The sequence below is a fragment of the Kogia breviceps genome, chromosome 16 (genome assembly GCF_026419965.1).
Source record: "Kogia breviceps isolate mKogBre1 chromosome 16, mKogBre1 haplotype 1, whole genome shotgun sequence".
Taxonomy (NCBI): Eukaryota; Metazoa; Chordata; class Mammalia; order Artiodactyla; family Physeteridae; genus Kogia; species Kogia breviceps.
In genome coordinates, this window is record NC_081325.1 from 20,711,455 (window position 1) to 20,733,044 (window position 21,590).

General features: G+C 39.9%; 1 long non-coding RNA gene across 1 annotated transcript in view; it reads right to left on the minus strand.

Annotated features, from left to right (window-relative positions):
- Positions 1 to 15,587, minus strand: part of LOC136792802 (uncharacterized) — a 255,454-nt gene extending 239,867 nt beyond the window's left edge. Inside the window, exon 1 of the long non-coding RNA XR_010837240.1 lies at positions 15,505 to 15,587. This is a non-coding gene — a long non-coding RNA (uncharacterized lncRNA). The remainder of the gene's footprint in view (positions 1 to 15,504) is intronic.
- Positions 15,588 to 21,590: the final 6,003 nt, after the last annotated feature.

Here is a 21,590-nt window from a genome sequence, read left to right on the forward strand (position 1 = left end):
TGTAATCACAGGTGTCTTTATAAAAGAGAGACAGGAGGGTCACTGTCAGAGAAGGAGATGTGACGGTGGAAGCAGAGGTCAGAGTGATGCCCTTGCTGGAGAGGAGCCATAAGCCAAGCGATGTGGGCAGCCACTGGAAGCTGGAAAAGGCAAGGACCGGTTCTTTCCTAGAGCCTCTAGTAGGAACACAGCCCTGCCAATACCTTGATGTTAGCCCAGCGAGACTTATTTTCACACTTCTGACCTCCAAAACTGTAAGGTAACTGTGTTGGTTTAAGCCACTAAATTTGTGACATGTTGTCAGAATAGCAAGAGGTACTGAGACACAGACTTTCCCTGAGTACCCCTGGCCTGTCCCCTCCCCTTAGTCCTCTCCCTGGAGTTTGAGAGAAGAATCACTTGATCAACGCTCCCTACCTCTTGGGAGGCAGCCCTTGCAGGAAGCATATAGCTCTGGCCCCTCTATGCCATTGCTTCCACAGGCACTGACCCCAAAGCAGGGTGGGCAGGAGGTGTCTGCAGTCTTTCGGCACTGCCTGTGTCTGGATGAGCAAGTCCAGTTCTGGAGTTAGGTACAGGGAACCCACTAGGGCAGCATAGGTAAACTATGTCTTCCAATCCAGCTTGGGAAACTTTCAGTACAAAGCTACTGTTTTGATCTTCATCTGTCTGCTTTCTCTGTCAAATGATTCAGAACTCAGATGGGGAAAGGGACAGAATCCAGCTTCAAGCACCAAGACTCTCAAAACCTGTCCATGATGTGGGGTTCAGTTCTCAAGAGGGTCCAGCAGGACAGAAATCCATCTGAATCTCAGAATCTCATACTGAGCTGATGTGGAAAACTGAGCTTGCTATCCTAAGAGTAGGTGAGTGTTGAAACTATATCCAAGGTCTGATGAAGGCAGACACTATAAAAGTTTACCAGGACACGAGAGGACAGAAAGCTACGATAAATACTTTATTAGGATTGGCTGAGGAACTGGGGCACATCTGAGACTGCAGGTGAGGTTATCGGTGGATGTGGCTTCAGGGCATTAGAGAAGCAAGACTAGAGCTGGCATTCTAGGCACATAGCTCATGAAAAGCCTAGAGAGCTAGCCCAACCTGCCAGCCTAAGATGTGTCCACGTTCTGTCTCCAGATAAATCCTGCCTTCAAAAGCAGACAAAATACTGCAAGAACATGTGTTGGCATCTTCAGTCTTCCAAAGAAGGGAAGGCAGCCACCCTCAGATTTCTCAGTCAATTTCACCAGCTTGCGTTTCCATGATTCCATCATTAAAATCCTATTTGAGGCCATACGGAGAACTATTGAGGGCAAATATAAATGTATAAAGCAATTCTGTTGGGGTCTAATTATTGCTGATTTTGTTACAGCAAATATGTGAAAATCTGTTCCACTCACTTCCAGATGACTTGTAGATATTCATACTCCTCTTAGGCATGAAGCAAACAAAAAGTTTTGTACCTCTTTTATTAATTTTTCCATCAAAAGAAGGCCATTAAGAAACATTGATTGCCATTATCAATCATTTCACAAAATCGGGAAGTCATTCCCCAGCTGTGGATTGATCACTGGAGAGGCTGGTTTTAATGATGTCAGTCATTATCACGGCCAGGAGCAGCCTATGTGAGCCACAGCCCTCACAGCGAGGGTTTCCAGCGCAAATGAAATTTCATTACTCAAGTAAGTAGTGACTAAATCTCAGCTGATCGTTCCTGCCTCCCTTCTCTTCGTCTGCCTGCCTTTAGCTTTTACAACATTTCCAAGACTAATGCATTCCAGAGAATTACCCAAGGGAATTGAGCAAAGTTCCTTCTTGAAGAATTGGCAGCATGCGGGTTATCTGGATGAAATGCAGGGGACAGGAAAAGTACGTGGATAGAGAAGGTGGAGAAAGACTTCTACCTTGGAAACATAGAAGAAATGAGAGGAGTGAACTCTTTGTTTCTCTGTTTATAAAAACTATTTCTCCATTTACAAACAAAGTCAGTTTTGAAGAAGTATTTGAATAGTTAGGCCCCATGGCATCTGAGCCGAGTATCACATGTTTACGAACTGACTTGGCATACAAAAGAAAAAGTCACGTTACAGAAAGGGTCTGATTATGGACAAATGCCCATTTCTCAGAGAAGAAGCTTGGTATGTGGTAAGTTAAATGGCTGTGAAATTTTCATTGGAATAAGGCAGTCTCAAGGAAGTTATATAGTCAAAGAGGTTTTTTAATTCTTTATAAAGGTAAACAGAAAACAAGACCGTGGGAGGATCCTTTCCACCAAGGGTCATGCGGGCACAGAGATCAGATTTGAGAACGTTGATGGTATCAAATTCTATCACAGAAAAGTGTGAGAAACTGAAGATATATTTTATTATCTACAAACGGCACAATTTCCTTGTTAAGGTCCTCACCTATCTTAGTACGTTTATTCACTCAACACATATTCACTGAGCACCTACTATGTGTCAGGCACTGAGTTAGGTTTGGAAACAGAAAATTAAAAAACACAGAGACTCTGCCACTAAGGAGTTCAGAATCCACAGAAAAGGCAGACATGCAATGAAACTGTAAAACACAGGGAAGAGTATTTGTGATATTCTCTAACCTTAAGGCACACTAGTTACTACTCAAATGGTTGTCCTAATTTGCCAACTGCTAGTTACCGGTCTGCAAGGAAACAAATATAGAAATTGAGAATACAGCTTTAGAAACTCATAGAAGTTTGAAATTACCATGACAACCAAGCACATTACCACTTTTCTAGTAATTCATTTTATTGTATGTTACAGAATGTCAGACCATGACAGATAGGAAATTAAAAAAAAAAATCAGTCCTTAACTGTAGATCTTTTGAGAGACACTGCTTAAGGTTTTAGAGACATTATATTAAAACTACATAAAACGAAACTATATACACAAGATAGGAACACTATAATTCTTTACCAAATCCCCCATTAGTTAAAAGGGATTAGATAATTTTTCTTAAACACTGCAAACCACAAAAACTGGCCTAAAGACTTTCTTTTAGCTACTAGCCTGGGAGTGTGCTGGCTATCCAGGATTCTTAGACAAGTTTTGTTGGCCTGCAGAGTATTTTTAAAGTTGATTTTATATTCCACATTTAAAGTTTAGGTAATTGCAGAAACATCTTGATAATTGCCTTTTCTAAAGGAAATGTGGGAACACAGGCCAACAGCCCACAGGGCTGTGGCTGAGGAAATGCAGCTTCTCATCCTGGTACCTGGGTTCCTCCTTTGAGCTGTCTACCTGTTGTTTGTATATATGTGAGTTTAGACAACCTTTCCTTGTCTGCATTTTATTGGTCTGGCTGGAGATGTTGGTATATCCCTGCCACGCTCCTGTATATCTTCTCTATAATGTTTTATAATGCAAATAGAAAACTATCCCCTCTGGTAAATAAAATGTGGATGGTTTTTAAGTTTCAAAAGCAGCATACCAGCCTTGGTTCAAGAAATTCTGAGATGATCGGAAAAGGAGAGGTTTTTGCAAATGCCACACATGATAGGCAACTCCCAAAAAGATGGCTGGTAAAAGCCCTTACTCTTGGAGTATAATGAAGAAGAGATTTTATGTACCAAAATGAACTCCTGGAGTAATGGAAGATGGCAGAGGAGTAGGTGCACGTGGAGTTTCTCTCTCTCCACAGATGCATCAGGAATACATCTATAGATGCAACAATTCTCACAGAACACCGGCCGAAAACTAACAGAAGATCTGGGACACTGGAAAGGATTATAAAGATCCCTGCATAACTGGGTAGGACAGAAAAAAGAAGGGAGTGGGAGGAGGAGAGGAAGCAGGACAGAACCTGCATCCTGGAGTGGGGGAGCTGAAGCAGAGGAGAGATTCCCGAATTTGGGGAAACCCCCACTCCAGCGGGGAAATCGACTGGGACAGAAGGGAAGCACTTGAGGCTGTCGGCGGAGGGTGAAGTGGCCGATCTATGGCAGATGGGACAGAGCGAGAAATACACAGACGGTCCGAACCACAGCCCTACGTGGCCCAGACTAAGACGTGTGTTCACAGGTGTGCAAGGGGGCTGGGAGCTGGTACGTGGGGATTGGAGAACAGGTCCAGAGTGAGAACTGCTGTTGGTTGTGCGGAGACAGACTGGGGGATGGGAGGGAGGAAATCTGCAGCAGGGAATGCCTAAGGAGGAAGACTGGACTGCCACGAAAGCAGGCGTTACTGCTGAGCCACACACAGTGGGAAGAGCCACTATTGTAGCCTCTCTCTCCCCACATGCTGGCGCCTGCCAACGATAAAAGAAGCCCGCTCAGGGCTGGCTCTTGCATGCCAGCTGCTGAACAATAAAAAAAAGACCCCTCAGAGCTGGCCCTCACATGCCTTACACCAGGTGCCAGAAAAGGCCCTCACTAGGGCCATACCTCCTGTGCCCGTGGCCACCGCTTCCCTATGCATTGGGCACTACCGGGGCTCCCGCGATCCAAGCAGTCGTACCACCTCTGCACCCGGTGCTCACAGGGCCAGACCCAAGAGCTCCAAGGCAGCCTCAGGACCAGACTCCTGGGGGTGGACCACACACAGAGGTGGGGATAAAACCAAAGCTGAACCCCAGGGACGGGGCGACTAAGGAAGAAGATCAAAAATCTTTCCATCAGCTGTACAAGCTGCAGATTAAATCCCATCTATGGAATATCTGAGCAGACAACGAGTGTTCCCACAAATGAAAATGGTCTAGCTCTGGCAGCTGTGGACTTTGGGGGGCAGCACACGCAGGAACTGGGCCAGATCAGAGTCTGAGGGATCCCCACAGGGCCCACAGCAAGTCCAGAGACCAGCCCAGAGAGGAGAGCCTCTTGGGGAGGCGGAGGTGGGCTGTGGCTCATGGTGTGTGCAAGGACACAGCAGAGATCCCAGGGAAACCTAGTTATTACTACTAATTTTATTATGTTTTGATTCATTCTGTTGTTGGTTCCAGCTTTTTTTTTCTTGGTTTCTTTTTCTTTTTTTGTTTGTTTCTTGTTGTTTTAGTTTTTTTTTTTTTTTTTTAATTTAGTCTTTTGGGATCTCTGTGTTTTATAACATTTTATTTTTTATACATTTCTATATTTACTTTGCTTTTCTGTTGTGCTGTGTTCTTGTCCCATATTTTTTCTTCTTCTTTTTCTTTAATATATTTTTCTTTTTTTATATTTCCATTTCTGCTTTGCTTTTCTGTTGTCCTGTGTTCTTTCCCTTTTTACTTTATTTTATTATTATTTTAAAATCAGTTTTTTTGGTTTGTTCTGTTTCCTTGCTTTATTCTTCAGTTGGCACACTGGTTTTGTTTTTAGGTTATGTTTTTGTTAGTTTTAAACCTAATTGTTTGATTTTGATTTTGAGTTCTTCTATTTGTCTGGCTGCTCTCTTTTCAATTTATTTTGCTCTGTTTTTGTTTCTTTTATGTGTGTGTGTGTGTGTGCATTTCCCTGTTTGTTTTTGTTTTTCACCACTTCTCTGGGGTTTTGTCTTGTTTTAAAAATATATTTTCTATTTTGTTTTTTATGTTTCTATTTCTATGTGGCATTTCTGTTGTCTTCTTTGCTCTTTCTCTTTTTTTAAAAAAATAATTTTTGTCAGTTTGTTTTGTTTCTTTGCTCCATTCTTCAGTTGGCACTCTGCTTTGGTTTTGTTTTTTGGTTTTGTCAGTTTTGTTTTTAATTGTTTGATTTCATTCTTGGGTTCTCTTGTTTGTCTGGATATTCTCTTCCATTTTGATTTATCTGGTTCTGTTTGTTTCTTTTGTGTGTGCATGTTTCCTTTTTTCTGTTTGTTTGATTTTACTTTTTACCATTTGTCTGGGATTTTGTTAGTTTTTTTTTTTTATCCCCTTTATTGCTGGGACAAGGGACTTCCAGGGTCTTAGTCTGCCAACTGGAAGTCAGGTCTGAGGCTCTGGGGTGGGAGCACCGAGTCCAGAACATTGGACCACTAGAGAACTGGCATCCCAGGGAAGACTAATCACCAAGAGCTCTCGTGGAAGCCTCTATCTGAATCCAAGACCCAGCTCCACCCAACTGTCAGCAGCTCCCAGTGCTGGATGCCTCACACCAAACAAATAACACAGGAACACAAACCCACCCATCAGCACACAGACTACCTAAAGTCATACTAAGCTCAGAGACACCCAAAACACACCACCTGACATGGCCCTGCTCAGCAGAGGGAAAAGTCTGACCCACCCACCAGAACACAGGGACAAGTCCCTCCCATCAGGAAGCCTATGTAAGCCACTGAGCCAACCTCACCACCAGGGGCAGAGAATGGAAGCAAGAGGAACTACAACCCTGAAGCCTAGGGAAAGGAGACCTCAAATACTGTACATAAGACATTTGTTTACATAGAGAAATAGCTTGCAGGCAAAGGAACAAGATAAAAACCCACAAGACCAAATAAATGAAGAGGAAATAGGCAAACTACCTGAAAAAGAATTCAGAATAATGATGCTAAAAATGATCCAAAATCTTAGAAATAAAAAAGAGAAAATACAGAAAACGTTTAACAAAGACCTAGAAGAACTAAAGAGCAAACAAACAGTAATGAACAACACAATAAGTGAAGTTAAAAACACCCTAGAAGGAATCATAGAATAACTGAGGCAGAAGAAAGGATAAGTGAGCTGGAAGACAGATGGTGGAAATAAGTGCTGCAGAGCAGAACAAAGAAAAAACAATGAAAAGAATGGAGGTCAGCCTCAGAGACCTCTAGGACAACATTAAGCACACCAACATTTGAATTATAGGGGTCCCAGAAGAAGAAAAAAAAGAAAGGGTCTGAGAAAGTATTTGAAGAGATTATAGTCAAAAACGTCCCCAGCATGGGAAAGGAAATAGTCAATCAAGTCCAGGAAGCACAGAGTGTCCCATACAGGAAAAATCCAAGAAGAAACATGCTGAGATATGTATTAATCAAACTAACAAAAATTAAACACAAAGAAAAAAATATTCAAAGCAGCAAGGTAAAAGCAACAAATGATATACAAGGGAATCCCCAAAAGGTTAAGAGTTGATCTTTCAGCAGAAACTCTACAGGCCAGAAGGGAGTGGCAAGATACATTTAAAGTGATGAAAGGGAAAAACCTACAACCTAGATTACCCAGTGAGGATCTCATTCAGATTCAATGGAGAAATCAAAAGCTTTACAGACAAGCAAAATTTAAGAGAATTTGGCACCACCAAACCAGCTTTATAATAAATGCTAAAGGAACTTATCTAGGCAGGAAACACAAGAGAAGGAAAAGACTTATGAAAACAAACCCAAAACAATTAAGAAAATGGTAATAGGAACATACTTATCAATAATTACCTTAAATGTAAATGGATTAAATGCCCCAACCAAAAGACACAGACTGGCTGAATGGATACAACAAAAAGACCTATATATATGCTGTCTACAAGAGACCCACGTCAGACCTAGGAACAAATACAGACTGAAAGTGAGGGGATGTAAGAAAGTTATTCCATGAAAATGGAAATCAAAAGAAAGCTGTTGGAGCAAATCAGACAAAATAGACTTTAAAATAAAGACTATTACAAGAGACAAGTAAGGACACTACATAATGATCAAGGGATCAATCCAAGAAGATATAATAATTGTAAATATTTATGGACCTGACATAGGAGCACCTCAATACATAAGGCAAATGCTAACAGCCATAAAAGGGTAAATCAACAGTAACACAATAATAGAGGACTTTAACACCCCACTTACACCACAGGACAGATCATCCCAACAGAATATTAAAAAGGAAACACAAGCTTTAAATGACACATTAGATCAGATGGACTTAATTGATATTTATAGGACATTCTATCCCAAAACAACAGAATACACTTTCTCCTCAAGTGCACACGAAACATTCTCCAGTACAGATATCTTAGGTCACCAAACAAGCCTCAGTAAATTTAAGAAAACTGAAACAGTATCAAGCATCTTTTCTGACCACAATGCTATCAGACTAGATATCAATTACAGGGGAAAAAAACTGTAAAAATTACAAACACATGGAGGCTAAACAATATGCTACTAAACAACCAAGAGATCATTGGAAAAATCAAAGAGGAAATTTTAAAAATTCCTAGAAACAAATGACAGTGAAAACATGATGACCCAATACTTATGGGATGCAACAAAAGGAGTTCAAAGAGGGAAGTTTATAGCAATAAAATTCTACCTCAAGAAACAAGAAAAACCTCAAATAAACCACCTAACCTTACACCTAAAGCAATTACAGAAAGAAGAAGAAGAACAACAAAAAAACCCCAAAGTTAGCAGAAGGAAAGAAATAATAAAGATCAGATCAGAAATAAATGAAATGAAGGAAACAATAACAAAAATCAATAAAATTAAAAGCTGGTTCTTTGAGAGGATAAACAAAATTGATAAACCATTAGCCAGACTCATCAGGAAAAAAAGGGGGAAGACTCAAATCAACAGGATTAGAAATGAAAAAGGAGAAGTTACAGCTGACACAGAAGAAATACAAAGGAACGTGAGAGACTACTACAAGCAACTATATGCCAATAAAATGGACAACCTGGAAGAAATGGACAAACTCTTAGGAAAGCACAACCTTCCAAGACTGAATCAGGAAGAAAAAGAAAATATGAACAGACCAATAACAAGCACTAAAATTGAAACTGTGATTGAAAATCTTCCAACAAACAAAAGTGCAGGACGAGAGGGCTTCACAAGTGAATTCTCTCAAACATTTAGAGAAGAGCTAACTAACACCTATTCTTCTCAAATGCTTCCAAAGTATAGCAGAGGGAGGAACACTCCCAAACTCACTCTACGAGGCCACCAACACCTTGATACCAAAACCATACAAAGATGTCACAACAAAAGAAAACTACAGGCCAATATCACTGATGAACATAGATGCAAAAATACTCAACAAAATACTAGCAAACAGAAAGCAACAGCACATTAAAAGGATCATACACCATGATCAAGTGAGATTTATCCCAGGAATGCAAGGATTCTTCAATATATGCAAATCAATCAATGTGATACACCATGGGTCCCCGACTCCCAGGCCACAGACTAGTACTGGTCCGTGGCCAGTTAGGAACCGGGCCACTGAGAAGGAGGTGAGCAGCAAGTGAAGGAAGCTTCATCTGCCTCTCCCCATCTCTCACATTACTGCCTGAACCATCGCCCCACCACTGGTCCATAGAAAAACTGCCTCCCACAAAAGCAGTCCCTTGTGCCAAAAATGCTGGGGACCACTGTGATACACCACACTAACAAACTGAAGGAAAAAACATGATAATCTCAATAGACGCAGAAAAATCTTTTGACAAAATTCAAAACCCCTTTATGATAAAAACTCTCCAGAAAGTGGGCATAGAGGGTACCTACTTCAACATAATGAAAGCCATATATGACAAACCCACAGCCAAGATCATTCTCAATGATGAAAAATTGAAAGCATTTCCTCTAACATCTGGAACAAGACAAGGGTACCCACTCTCACCACTATTATTCAACATAGTTTTGGAAGTTTTAGCCACAGCAATCAGAGAAGAAAAGGAAACAAAAGGAATCCAAACTGGAAAAGAAGAAGTAAAGCTGTCACTGTTTGCAGATGACATGATACTATACATAGAGAATCCTAAAGTTGCCACCAGAAAACTACTAGAGCTAATCAATGAATTTGGTGAAGTAGCAGGATACAAAATTAATGCACAGAAATCTCTTGCATTCCTATACACTAACAATGAAAGATAAGAAAGAGAAATGAAGGAAATAATCCCATTTACCACTGCAACAAAAAGAATAAAATACGTAGGAATAAACCTACCTAAGGATGCAAAAGACAGGTATGCAGAAAACTATAAGACACTGATGAAAGAAATCAAAGTCAATACAAACAGATGGAAAGATATACCATGTTCTTGGATTGGAAGAATCAACATTGTAAGAATGACTATACTACCCAAAGCAATCTACAGATTCATTGCAGTCCTTATCATATTACCAATGACATTTTTCACAGAACTAGAACAAAAATTTTACAATTTGCATGGAAACACAAAAGACCCCTGAATACCAAAACGATCTTGAGAAAGAAAAACAGAGCTGGAGGAATCAGGCTCCCTGACTTCAGACCATACTACAAAGCGACAGTAATCAAGACAGTATGGTACTGACACAAAAACAGAAATATAGATCAATGGAATAGGACAGAAAGCCCAGAGATAAACCCCCACACATATGGTCACCTTGTCTTTGACAAAGGAGGCAAGAATATACAGTGGAGAAAAGACAGCCCCTTCAATAAATGGTGCCGGGAAAACTGGACAGCTACATGTAGAACAATGAAATTAGAACACTCCCTCACACCATACACAGAAATAAACTCAAAAATGGATTAAAGACCTAAATATAAGGCCAGACACTATAAAACTCTTAGAGGAAAACATAGGCAGAACACTCTATGACATAAATCACAGCAAGACCTTTTTGACCCACCTCCTAGAGTAATGGAAATAAAATTTTAAAAATAAATAAACAAATGGGACCTACTGAAACTTCAAAGCTTTTGCACAGCAAAGGAAACCATAAACAAGATGAAAAGACAACACTTAGAATAGGAGAAAATATTTGCAAATGAAGCAATTAACAAAGGATTAATCTCCAAAATATATAAACAGTTCATGCAGCTCAATATCAAAAAAACAACCCAATCCAAAATGGGCAGAAGACCTATACACATCTCTCCAAAGCAGACACACAGATTGCCAACAAACACGTGAAAAGATGCTCAAAATCACTAATAACTACAGATACAAAAATCAAAACCACAATGAGGTATCACCTCACACTGGTCAGAATGTCCATTATCAAATATCTAGAAACAAATGCTGGAGAGGGTGTGGAGAAAAGGGAACCCTCTTGCACTGTTGGTGGGAATGTAAATGGATACAGCCACTATGGAAAACAGCATGGAGGTTCCTTAAAAAACTAAAAATAGAACTACCATATGACCCAGCAATCCCACTACTGGGCATATACTCTGAGAAAACCATGATTCAAAAAGAGACATGTACCCCAATGTTCACTGCAACTCTATTTACAACAGCCAGGACATGGAAGCAACCTAAGTGTCCATCAACAGATGAATGGATAAAGAATATGTGGCACATATATACAATGGAATATTACTCAGCCATAAAAGGAAAGGAAATTGAGTTATTTGTTGTGAAGTGGATGGTCCTAGAGTCTGTCATACAGAGTGAAGTTAAGTCAGAAAGAGAAAAACAAATACCGTATGCTAACACACATCTATGGAGTCTGAAAAACAGTACTGACGAACCTAGTGGCACGGCAGGAATAAAGACGCAGACACAGAGAAAGGACTTGAGGACACGGGAAGGGTAAGCTGGGACGAAGTGAGAGAGTAGCATTGACATATATACACTACCAAATGTAAAATAGATAGCTAGTTGGAGGAAGCTGCATAGCACAGGGAGATCAGCTCCATGCTTTATGACGACCTAGAGGGATGGGATAGGGAGGGCGGGAGGGAGACACAAGAGGGAGGAGATATGGGGATACATGTATACATATAGCTGATTCACTTTGTTATAAAGCAGAAACTAACATAACCTTGTAAAGCAATTATACTCCAATAAAGATATATATTTTAAACAAATGAACTCCTAGGAGAAGAACTTCAGAAACCATATCTTTTCCCCATAGCACTTCTTTTTGTTGTTGTTGCTGTTATTGTGCTTATTGTTTTTTCAACTTAATTTTTATTTTATATTGGCGTATAGATGAATCCCACAGCACTTCTTGATTTTATAAGGATTTATTCACTCAACAAATAGGTATACAGTACTTTCTATGCAGGAAGTACATCCTGTATATTGTGGATTCAGTTGTGAACAAAATTAAATCCCTACCCTTATGGAGTTTACATTCCAATGGAGAGAGATAGATAACTAACACCTAAAAATGTGTAAATAATAATGTAATATCAGATAATAATTGTAACAAAGAAAACAAAATAGGACAATGGGATAGATAGAAAGTGACTTTGTGTTGGGGAGAAGTGGTACCTTCACTATAGCAGTTGGGAAAGGACTGAACAAAGAGATGACATTTGAGCTGTGACTAAAATGATGAGGAGGAAACAAGCACACGAAGATTTTATGGGAGACAAAAAGCTATAGACAAGGAGGCTATGGCAGACTGACAAGGATGTACCAAAGTTCTCAGCCAGACTGCTGAAGTGAAGAAAAGCAGAGGTGACACAAATACCTACAGACAGGTAGACAGCTCAACCAACGGAACTGAGAAGAGCATTCCAGGAAGAGTTCTTGTTACCTCCTCAGGTTGTGCAGGCTCTGCTCTTTTCTATCTGGTACATCCTAGCCTAGAAGGAAGGGCAGGAGTGATTCTCTTTGATTCTGGTTCAGCCTTAGTCTCACACAGGCCCTGTGTCTCTGGGTCTTGGATGTGGTGCTTTCTTGGAGAGTAAGTATGCAGGTCCTCAAATGAGAGCAAGTTTCAAATGCTGTGGAACTTATAATAAATGTCACATATCTATGAACTTCCTGTCTCCACGTTTTCTAAATTTCCCCAGGACGCGCAACGAACCACAGCTGACGGAGTAAAACATCATTTACTGACTTTAGCTGACTCCTCACGGCCTCTGCCATGTGTTCACCTTCACACAGTCTCTGCTCCATTCCCCAGTCCTTCCTAACATCCCTGTCGGCACCACCATTACCATGACCAAAGTCTCAGACAGCCCTTTGAATTTACTGTCAAGTGATATGCCAGGTAATGACACCCAGTCGGGTATGCAGTGTCCAGGCATAAAATGGAAGGAGTGTTACTTGAAGGTTTTTCCTAACCTTGGTGTACATGTTTTAATAACACGTGTCTTTAAGACCCTAGAAGAATTTCAGTGACAAAGGAGAATTCAAAACAAAAAATAGTTTAAGCTTAACAAAAGTTAAACAAAAATCAGACGTCAAAAGGTCCAGAATCGATTGAGAAACTGAAGAACTTAAAAAGTTGAGTATCATCATAAGTTCCAACAACTATATTGTGTACAGTACAAGGACTGAAGAATGAAGTTATTGATTATTTAAAAAATTAATCATCACTTACTGTGATTATGTCTACCACTTGCTAACATGGAATCAAATCAGTAACATTAACCCCTCCAAGTAATTGATATGGAACTAACAAAATGTTTCAAAAGTAAAAATAAAAGGAAAGTGAATCATTCCAAGAATATGACATTATATAATTCATATTGGAAGATTAAAATTAAAGAATGAGAATATTTAATAACTTCCTTCACTGAAAGGAATTATTTATGTCGGTACAATGAGTATAATTAAATAGGATGAATAAGAACATGATAACTGAAGACTAGTGTAAAAATTCCCAGATGGTGGCAAATACACAGATTATCTCATTGTTATTGTTCAATATTTATTAAACATCCTGCTTTGCAAATGTTGCCAATTATAAAATCACAAGTGTACGTATCTTAGTAAAGGATCTGGAATGGTTTGTAGACTCAAAGAATCATAGAACTGTTGAAGTTTGTCTTTGAATGATCTTCCCACCTTCCTTTCAATACAATTCAACTACCAGTTATTGGAAAGCTACTAGGGATGAGGCACTGAGTCACAGGCCAAGATGGAACTCAAACTCTGGCCTCCTGTCCAGGCTGTCAACTCAAATTACCCACCTTCCATACAAGCCCATCAAAATTCTTAGGCTCTCATCTCTGAAAAAAAGAGCACTTGGATTCAAGTAATTCACCCTCTATTGAGAATGACTAACAGGTTTAATCCACTGATACTAGATGCTGTTGTTGTCCATATCCCTGGGTCCTCACGCAGCATTTCTGTGCCTGGGGCTGTTTCCGGAACTGTGGAAGGCTGAATTGTGCATGAATTAGGCCAGAAGTGCTAGAGAATTAACACTAGCCTAGAGTAGCCTTCAACCAATGACTCGGGGGAACTGGTGGTATAAATACCCCAGCTCCCTCTTCCTCAAGTTAGAGAACTATGGTTGCTGGCATCACGATGCACCCCGTATCCGTTGATGTACCTCCTCTGTCTCACTTCTCTACTTTCCTACCAGTGTCCTTTGTATCTCCCAACTAAACTACTTGCACTCAAAATTCTATTAGGATCTACTTTTAAGGGACACAAACTAATATACCAGCCATTAAGATGTTTGCATATCAGAAGATGAACTCGTTTATCCAAATTTTTTTTTCTCAATGCTAGTAGGTAAGGAGAAATTGTGATTGATGAGGCTTCCCCATTTTCAGGGCTTACATTTGCACCCACTCTTCCTCTGATCTCTCTTCCTTCCTCTGATCTTCTTTACACCCTGCTCAATCTTTGGGCCCATCCCAAGCCTCATCCCTAAGCATATTCTGCTATTTCCCAGCCCTAGTTATGTCTTCCACATCTAGAATCATGTTTCATTTATTGTTTCTTCCACTTTCCCAGCATTTCTCTCCATCAGAAGATGACCTCACCTGACCTTCTGTATGACTTTCTCACACAGGTGAGATCCTTTGTGTTAGGACCTGTCTAGCCACTCTTCCTGCAAGGTCCATGCTTCTCTGAGGGGCAAGGTGAGAAGTCCTAGATAAAGGCTTAAAAATGCCCTCACTCCTTTGGGCACCTGAGATCTGGCCTCTGACCTGGCCTCAGCTGCTCCTGAGGTTTTGTTAGGTATTATTTGTAGCTCATCAAAGGCAGGTGATTTATTTGCACTTTATTGGTGTTATCCTTTCACTTGATTCCTTTAAAAACAGTGCTCAGTGGTAAATCTTTACTTCTCAAAAGACTAACCTGCCAACTTTCAAATCTAAACTCTTCTTCCCCACCTTTCAGAAAAAACCTTGCCAAACCTCCGACTATAGACACTCTCTCAATGGTTCCCAGAACTACTTAGTTTCACAGACTATAGTTGGATGTAAATTTCCTGATGCTTCAGTTAACTTCATTCTGCTTCTGACCAGAGAGGTCATCATCACTCACAGAACCTTCAACAAAGATCATGTCCACAGACTGAAAAGTTAATATTGGGTTTATTCTCATGTGTGTCTTTTAGGAAGTGTCTTTTAGCTTCTTTGTAATATCCTTAATTCTAGTTTGGTTTAAAGACATCCATAATATCTACCCAAATTATAATGAACCTCCCCCTATGGCAAAAACGAAATCCAGGTAATATCTTTCTATTGAGTGGTACAAGTGTGCGTGCATCCTCCAAGCAGATACCTTGCTTTTGAGTTAGCTTCCCCTGTGTTTTTGCTTTCTTTTCCTAAAGTAAATTCATAGCAGAGATGGACTTCTTTGTGATCTTTCTGGTCACCATCCTAAATATCTAACAATTTCTGACCATTTTCCAAGCAAATTTCTCTCGTAGATTTTCCAAGTATCAAATAGTTAGAAATCACACTCAACCAGGCTTTAGACTTGTAGCACTAACCTTCCAATGCTGCGTCTTCATCATGGAATCTTCTCGGGAGATCTCAGCACTTACACCACACGTTGCCTACTTTTTCTCAATATGCATAAAATGGCATGCAACCTCCCAGCAGTAAAATCTTGAAGTTCTGCTTTCTAGCCACATGGATCTAAAAACACAGCTGTGTTTTCCATGAATTCTTTACTGCAAAGTACACACATGCCACAGAAACTGGTATCCTATTTTCATGATGCCGTTGCTTCAGAATTTTTTCAATCTGTTGCTGAAGCTGTTCTGAAAACACATTATGCAACAAAATATAGTTGCCTCTTTCTCTCCAAAAAGAAGTTGGGCTTGATTCTCACTGCACTGTATAGGACTCTGTGATAGACCTCTTTCGTAGGGGTTTCTCCCAATACTGTTTCCAGGTTCTGTGCAAAATGCATAGCTCCCCGCTCCTGGTTGATGGCTTTCTATCAGTTTTCTTGTCCCGCCCCACAATGTCCCTGACTTGGTTCACTTTTTCCCTTTGAATTTCAGTTCTCTTGTAATTTCCCTGCAGGAAGCTCTCTAGCACCTGCACTGACAAAAGATGCCAAAGAGCATTCAGCACGAAAAAAATAAGGACTTAGCAAGCATTACAATTTGGATCTATAAGTGAATCACTTGTCGTAACCTTTGGGAAAAAACTGGAGAAAAGTAGTGTAGTCAAATGTAAGCGAGTCTACCTTGCTGTAGGTCCTGGCTCTCCCACTTACCAGGTAGTAAACAGCTGCTATTTGTGACCTTGCACAAGTCTCTTAAGCTCTCTGTTTTCATTTCCTCATCTGTAAAATGGGCAACAATAGCACCTATCTTATAGGCTGGAGGTAAGGGTTAAATGAAAAGACATGTTGATAATTAATTGCATACCTTATCATAAATGTTAGCTATTTTTATTGTTCAGCCTAACGCAAAGTGCAGAACAAAGGAGACTATTTTCAGGAATTGCTGACATGTCATTCTGAGCCCTGGGCTCAGAGGGAAGTCTCTATCCTTTCTGCCTCTTCACCATCTCTAGGGTAAAGTCTCCCAGCTCTAACCATCTTTCATGCACACCCCAACAAGTTGGGTGTTCTGTTACTTTCCTTCTGAAGCCACCTCGCTGTTGGCCTGCTTTCTGGGTGTATGACACTGCATTGAACTGAATGACTGTGTTGAGATGCAAAGGGGCTCAGTAAATGATACCTCTCATCCTTAGAGGGGTTCTGAACCAATTGAGAAATAAAACAATATAGTAAGGCGAGTAGAAAAAATAGATACACAGTATAACACCTTTATCCTAATAAAAATGGTCTTGGAGAAGATAGCTTGTATCTGCAAGGAAGTGGGTTTCCTTATACTAAGTGCCCCAAACATACAGACTTCCCCTCCCAGGTTGTAACCACAGATCTTCTCAACCTTGACTGTGAAACTGATCACATAGGCAGGGGCAGATGTGCTGGCTGTGCAGCATAAGACCGGCCCATAGTCATGTGAGAGGAGAAGTCGAAATGCAAATTCACAGTCCCTATCATCAGAGCCTGGCTTTCCTGTTTCCTGCCCTGAATTTCTGAACAGAAGAAAAAAAAGGAGAGAAAGAGAATAAGAGTTAGCCACAAACCCCCATTTGAGTTTTAAATAACTCAACTTTTCTTGAATTTGATGCATCTGTTATATTCCCTGACATCCCAGGAAGCCCTGCGAAACTGAAAACTACAGCCAGTGCTACATGAAGGTGCCTCACGTGTGCATGAAATGTTGCAGCCGGGGACTGACAACGTCTACATCCACCTTCCCCGTTTCATCTGAGTCTCACCAAAATACAAGATGACTCTTGACACTGACCACAGAGAGTGTGACGCAGTATTTTTTGATATGCTCCTAAACACAGTGACCCTAGAATTTGACAAGAGAAAAAAAACGTGGTGGGTGGCAAATGTTGTCTTAATTATGACTTCTCATGGCTTTGTTATGTTTCATTTCTTAAGTCCATAGGATTTAATGGTCAAATCTATTGTTTTCTCTCTGTCTTGCTTAATTTTTTTTTTTTAAAAGCAACTTCCCTGCCTTGCCCACAAATGTGGCAGAGGACTTCAGAAATTGTCTTGCTCTACGCCACACCCAAGCAAGGATGTCAACCTTGTACCCAAGCTTTCTCCTTTTTCTCTCCCACTCCTTCAACCACTCTATTTTCTCCATCTTGTGGGTGTTGTGCTAGGTTTCAGAAATAAGCCTGAGTAGAAAACAGAGCTAATTTATTCCTCTGAATTTACACAGAGGTATCATCTTCTGATGCAAACACAGGTTTTGCTGAAGAAAGTTTCACTTGCTGGAACCCCAGCTGACCGAAGGTCTAAAACCCCAGGTAAGACAAGGCAGTAAGGACATTAGAGACACATTTGCCTCCCAAGGGAGACATTTCGGAAAATGTTTTAATCTCTGAGGTAGAAGCACTGGAATAAAGACAAACTTTTAACATTTTTTTTTTCTGATGAGGATACAATGTTAAGAAATTCCATGAGTACATAAATAACATGAGCTTTCTACTGCCGAATTTTCTCTGACACTCCAAAATTGAAGCATTCCTCCAAAGAATTGCCCACAGAATACCAAATGCTACTACCATGCCCAGGTAAGTCAACAGTTTTTCTTTCAATAGGCTGTCTCTCTGGGGTGTTGGTTTCCTTTCTCATTAACAGATAATAGTCCCTTTTAGGTGAATAAAGTGAACTTCCATGAATGGGTCCAGAAAGTTGGAGGATTCTGAAAAGTATGATTGTAAATGCAAAATCCTCATCTTAAACACATTGACGATGCAAAATAACACCACACACTATGGAAAAAATGAGTTTCCTTTCATTTATACTAAAACATTTATTTAAATTGCAGGGTATAAACCACCCATTTCCCAAGGGCATACCTAATGGTGCCATCTCCTAAATATTACAATCTGCCAAAAGTCAAAATAGAGCTCAAAGGCTGTCCAGCTTTAGCCACAAAATGAAACAAACTAAATTTTGAACGTCTTCATTAAAAAAAAAAAAAATGTTGGACTTGGGCAGGAACAAGAATAAAATATGTTTCAGAATGGAAAGGACAGGACTGTACTAAGTCAGCCTCCCAAAGGACGATGGCTTCATCACCCTGCAGAGACACACAGCCCAGTGTCTTCACGTGCACACCTATTAGTGTTGCCAGATAAAATGTAGGAGGACTAGTTAAATCTGATTTTCTGCTAAGCAATAAACAACCCTTTTAGTGTAAGCATATTCCAAATATTGCATGGGACATGCTTTCATGAAAAAAGTTGTTTGTCTGAAATTCAAATTTAACCAGGCATCCTGTATTTTTGTTTGCTAAAGATAGTAACTCTACACCTTGATCTTTCACCCCTCAATAGGGCTGTTAAACCCTGGTCACTGGATATGAGAAATTAAGGCACTTCATTAGCAAGATCAAGGCAGAAACGGCACCATTCACACTGGCTACGTCTCAATTTGTTTTATTTTTCACCTATAGTTCAGAGGAAGATTTTGAGAAAGAATGTCAATCCACCCATCTACTTCCTTAAAAACCAAGAATGTACCTCAAGCAATCCACTTTGCTGTATTAATAGCTATTATCTATAAAATCTTTACTATATGTAAGGCAATGTTCTAAACTGCCCTACATATGTCTCTATGAAATTGGCACCATTTTTATCACAGTCTTACGAATCAGGAAACTCAAGCAAAGAGAAATTAAGGCACTTTACCCAAAGCGAGTGATTGTGGAGACTGACATTGAACCCAGGCATTTTGACTCCGGAGCTGGCACTTTCAACACCTAAAAATGCTTCCTTAATTACCTTAATCAGTCTTTATCTCTGAATTTAGACAAACTTCTTTTGACCTTAACGATATCTCTTCTAACATTTAGGAATATATCTCCAATAGCCTTGATTTTCCTTAAAAACCATATGACTCATTCTTTCTAAATACATGCTTAAATCTTTCTTAAATATACTGATCTCTTGACCACACTACCTCTTAAATAATAACGTCCGTAAATTCTCTACCTGCTCTGTGTCTTAAAAACTACTCATTTCCAGTTACGTGAAGTAATCTTAGCTCTGGATTCCCAGATTTGACAAAGAAGTCCCCATTCTCTATAATAATAGATTTGTGCTTATGTAAAATTCAATCTTAGCATGTATTCCTCATCTCATTCTCATTAAAATGAAGAATTAATCCTACAGCTTTTCAGTGGTGTTTCCCAAACCTGTCAATATAAGCTTGACGGCATAAAAAACCTTTAAAAACAGAAGAAACCTTGAAACATTTTTAAAGCAGAAAAAACAAAGGCAAATGATAAGCTGGGAAAAAATACATAGGCACACATGAGAGATTACTTATTTCCTTAACAAGAAGGTAACTCTTATAAATCAACAAAAAAGATGAACAGAATAAAAATGGGCAAACATGAATAGAGTTCATAGGAAAAGAAACTCAATAGCCAAGAAATCTATAAAGAGATGCTTATCTCACTTGCAAAGGAATGTGGATTAAAACAGTAATATGCTATTTTTCACATAGAAGTTTAGAAAAGATTTAAAAGAGTAACACGATCTAGTATGGGAAAGGTAAGAAGAAATGAGTACTCTAATTACCTCTTGTAAAAAGAATTACTGTAACTGTTGACAATATCAATAAAAATAACTTAAATTTGCATAATACTTGACCCAGGAAATGCTAGGAATTTATCCAACAGACATACTTGCAAATATATATTTAGAAAATCCATTCAATAGAATAATTGCCCTTAAGATCTTTCTCTGTGTATTTATATAGAAAATATTTTCTTAACAAAGCAATCTTCTGAAGCTTATGTATGGAATAATACCGTTGGTATACAATGAGATAGATAGATTGTTGGGTGGATGGATAAATGCTTTAAACCCATAGCATTTTCTTTAAACCCATAGAAAATAAAGTAGAAAACTTCATAGTGTTTGAGTCTGAGGAGTGGGAATAAGGGTGGGTTTGGAGTAGGAATGATGGCAGCAGTGGACGAATCCAACCTTTTTTTTTTTTTTTAAGATGTTGGGGGTAGGAGTTTATTAATTAATTAATTTATTTTTGCTGTGTTGGGTCTTCGTTCCTGCGGGAGGGCTTTCTCTAGTTGCGGCAAGCGGGGGCCACTCTTCAAGGCAGAGCATGGGCCTATCACCATCGTGGCCTCTCTCGTTGCGGAGCACATGCTCCAGACGCGCAGGCTCAGTAGTTGTGGCTCACGGGTCCAGTTGCTCCGTGGCATGTGGGATCTTCCCAGACCAGGGCTCGAACCTGTGTCCTCTGCATTAGCAGGCAGATTCTCAACCACTGCGCCACCAGGGAAGCCCCCAACTTTTCACTTTATTCCCTTTGCACTATCTAAATTGTTTTCACAATCCACGTGTTACTTTGATAAATAAAAATACTACTTAAAGAAACAATAAAAGGAAAACCAGGCCCAGCTAAAATAGCTCCTTTACGTAGCAGGCAACCATAAAAGTGTGCCTTGCTTAAGGACTGGGTCCTGAACCCTTTCACCTTCCCCATAGTTGAACCTGTGTCTCATTTCTCTGGGGTTTTCTATTTCTTTTTCCGGCTGCCAAGTTCACTGTTCTCTCTGGTCTCAATCTCTCCTCATCAATACACATATTTCATTTTCTCCCGGTCACAACCTTGGCTGTTTCATATATTACACTCCTGTCGCTTGTCTCTGCAACACAGCCACGGGTGACCTTGGCTACTGCCTGCCCAGCCTGCTCTCCAGGGTCCTGCCACCAGATCTGTTCCAGTCAGGGTTTCAAGCAGATGCTGATGAATTGGAAGAATGGCTATCGTATTCTTCAGAACACTAAATAAAATAACCCCTCAGACAATGCACCCACACAGTTTAATAGCACAGTCTTCACACGTAAAATAGCACAGTGTTTGTTTCTTCATATATCAGAGAAGAATACAAAGGCAGGGACACCCTAAGAAACCATTCAACAGCCATTCTCGAAATTCTTTTTTCTTTCTGATCTCAAAGATTTCACACATGATTGTAGAAAATAAACA